General features: G+C 52.0%; 1 protein-coding gene across 1 annotated transcript in view; it reads right to left on the bottom strand.

The window, feature by feature from the left end:
* EFCAB6 (EF-hand calcium binding domain 6) overlaps nucleotides 1-2,827 on the bottom strand; it is a 415,417-nt gene that overhangs the window by 32,133 nt on the left and 380,457 nt on the right. The gene's annotated exons all lie outside the window — the stretch shown is intronic.

Raw genomic sequence — 2,827 nt, 5'->3', positions numbered from 1 at the left:
CCGCCTCCCAGATAATCTGTTCTGCATACAGGTTGAAAATGGAGACAGGACGCATCCCTGGCGTACGCCCTTCCCAATTTTGAACCATGCAGTGTTCCCTTGCTTTGTTCTGATGACTGCCTCCTGGTAAATTTCAAGAGCAAGAGGAAAAGAAATAGTAGCACTGGGGCCCTAGTGGCAAGAAGCTGCACTGCAGTCCCGAAGGCACAAAGCTCAAATCCACCAGCTGCTCTGTGGGAGAAGGATGGGCAGTCTCCTCTCGTGTGATTAACTGTCTCTGAAATCCTGCCAGAGGATCAGGTATGGGTTGGTTCCAACGCAATGGTACACAACAACAAATAAAAATAATTAACTAAGAAAGATAAGTAACTTCTAAATAGACATAATGGGGGGAAAGGGAGTTTTTCAAAGCTTAATTAGAAAGTGAAATGAGTTGTTGTTAGGCACCATCGAGTCATTTATGATCCATAGCGACCCTATAAATAGTGTATGTGAACCCTGTTCTATCCTGTGCACTCTTCCTGACATACAAGAACCCATCGCAGCAGTCACTGTGTCAATCCACCTGGTTGAGGGTCTTCCTCTCCTTTGCCGGCGCTCTACCCTTTCCAGCATCATGTCCCTCTTCAAGGAACAGCCTCTCTTAGCAACATGCCCAAAGCGTGTGAGGTGAAGCCTCATCATCTTTGCTTCCAAAGAGCACTCCGGCTGCACCCTCTCCAACACACGTCTAGTTATTCTTTGGGCTACCGTGGGAGTGTCCGTTAGCAAGCCCCGTGTAATACAGCAGAGAGAAACTCATACCCGTCAGACATGACAACAAACAGAAATGGACAAATGTGCTGAGTGAAAGAGATTGCTAGATTGCATTTAAAAAAATCCACAGAAAATATAAATCACAGGAGCTAAAAAAACAAAAGATGGAAATAAGCAAATGATAAAGACCAAGACTGAGGTAGTTACATTAATATCTAGGGAAGTAGACTCCTACCGGTCAACCGTCTCCCGGGTGTTTGCTGTTTCAGGTTCTGAATCGGTTCTTAGCAACCTTAAGGAGTGAAGGAGCGTGGCCGGCACCACCCTGCAGCCCTGGACACCTGACGTCACTGCTGGGGCTGCGGTGCTGATGCATCTCCTAGAGGGTCTGCTCTTTTTTTGTTGGTGGGGACTTTGCAAGCATTTTCTCCTCCTCTAGGGAGTGTCCTCTCCTGGGCTGGAGTCAATATTTACCAGGTATAAAGAAGGTAATTATACGATGATAAAAAGCTAAATTTACTCAGAGGCTAGATCAGTTCTAAATACGGATGCAAGAAGTGCTGAACCAAACCAAACCCCTGATTATTTAAGAAAGAAAAATGGGCACAGTCCAATGACAAGGTGTCTCCCACCAGCCTTCTGAGCTTACTGTACTGCGGTGGCGTAAACACAAATGCACTTCCTGTCCGACTTCCCCTCGGGAGCGTGCAGGCTTGTGGGTCCAGCGCAGGCCGAGGCAGCCTGTCCCACCTGCTCCCCACTGCTCTCTCTGGCCCCTTCACTCTCTCCCATCTCTTCTCCAGGGAGGTTCCTGTGACCCCTGGCCCCAACATCCTGCTCTCAGGATGTGCTCCCCTGAGCCCATGGTCTGGGCCAGGCCTCTCTGCTCTCAGGGGGTGCAGGGGGCAGGGCTGCCGTCACATAAAGGATGGACAGCGTTTAACTAGTCTCTCTCCTCCGCAGGCAGGCCTGCCTGCTCCCGGGGGCCCGGCACCTCACTAAGAGCACACTTACTGCCATCAGTTACTTCTGAGTCACCCTGCAGGAAGGGTAGAACCCACACCAGGTTTCCAACGCTGTAATCTTTACAGAAACAGACTGCCTTGTCTTTCTCCTATGGGGCTGGGAGTTTGGCGTAAGCCCAGTGCTTAGTCCTCTGTGCAACCAGCATCATTCCTTACCTCCGTACATGAATTAATGAGTGGACGGTCACTGCCTTTGGCACCCTCTCTGCCTCATGGATACAGACAGCTGGCTGCCTCAGTACAAGCTCCGCCTCCAGGGCCTGGGTGGGGAGAGGCTGGCCGCACCAGGTAAAGGTGTGGTCAGGACTGGGCAGCTGGTGGAGTAATGCAGGGAGAAGCAGAAGGCAGGGGCCAGGGGCTGGGCACTGAACTCTAGTCTGGCCGAAGGGGAGAGGGGAGTGTCTGCAAAAGCTTATGCACCTCCCTTTTATAGGGGAGGACACAGAAACCCAGACGGGGTATCCACTGTGGACAGCCTTCCGTGGAGCTTCCAGACTAAGACAGACGAGGAAGAAAGGCCTGGCACACCACTTTCAGACCCCAGTTAGTGAAGGCCCTTAGATCACAGTGGAGCTCTGTCTGGGCAGAGCTGAAAGAGGAGCCCTGGGGGTGGAAGGCCCTCAAACACATGGCAGCTGCAGCTGCAGACAGGAGCAAACTCCCCCCTGTGAACGCGGAGCAGGACGGGGCTGTGTTTGGCTGAGAACCGGCTGCATGGACAACTCACAACTAACAGAGCCTGTCCCAGCACCTGCACTGAGTAACAGCACATGGGCTCTGGACACAGCGACCGGGCCACCCAACCAGGGGGGGGGCCTCCAGCTGTCAAGGGGTCTCCAGCTGTGTACCTCCTGTGAGGAGATAGATGCACCTCTTCCTGGGGTAAGTGCTTTGCCTCCAAAGAGCATTCCAGCTACACCCTGTCCAAACACATGTCTAGTTACTCTTTGGGCTACCGTGGGAGTGTCCGTTAGCAAGCCCTGTGTAATACAGCAGAGAGAAACTCATACCCGTCAGACATGACAACAAACAGAAATGGACAAATG

Source organism: Elephantulus edwardii, unplaced genomic scaffold, assembly GCF_000299155.1.
Source record: "Elephantulus edwardii isolate Elephantulus edwardi_28Jun2011 unplaced genomic scaffold, EleEdw1.0 scaffold00086, whole genome shotgun sequence".
NCBI classification, from domain to species: Eukaryota; Metazoa; Chordata; class Mammalia; order Macroscelidea; family Macroscelididae; genus Elephantulus; species Elephantulus edwardii.
Note: the sequence above shows the minus strand (reverse complement) of the source record. Positions and strands in the feature narration are given on the sequence as shown.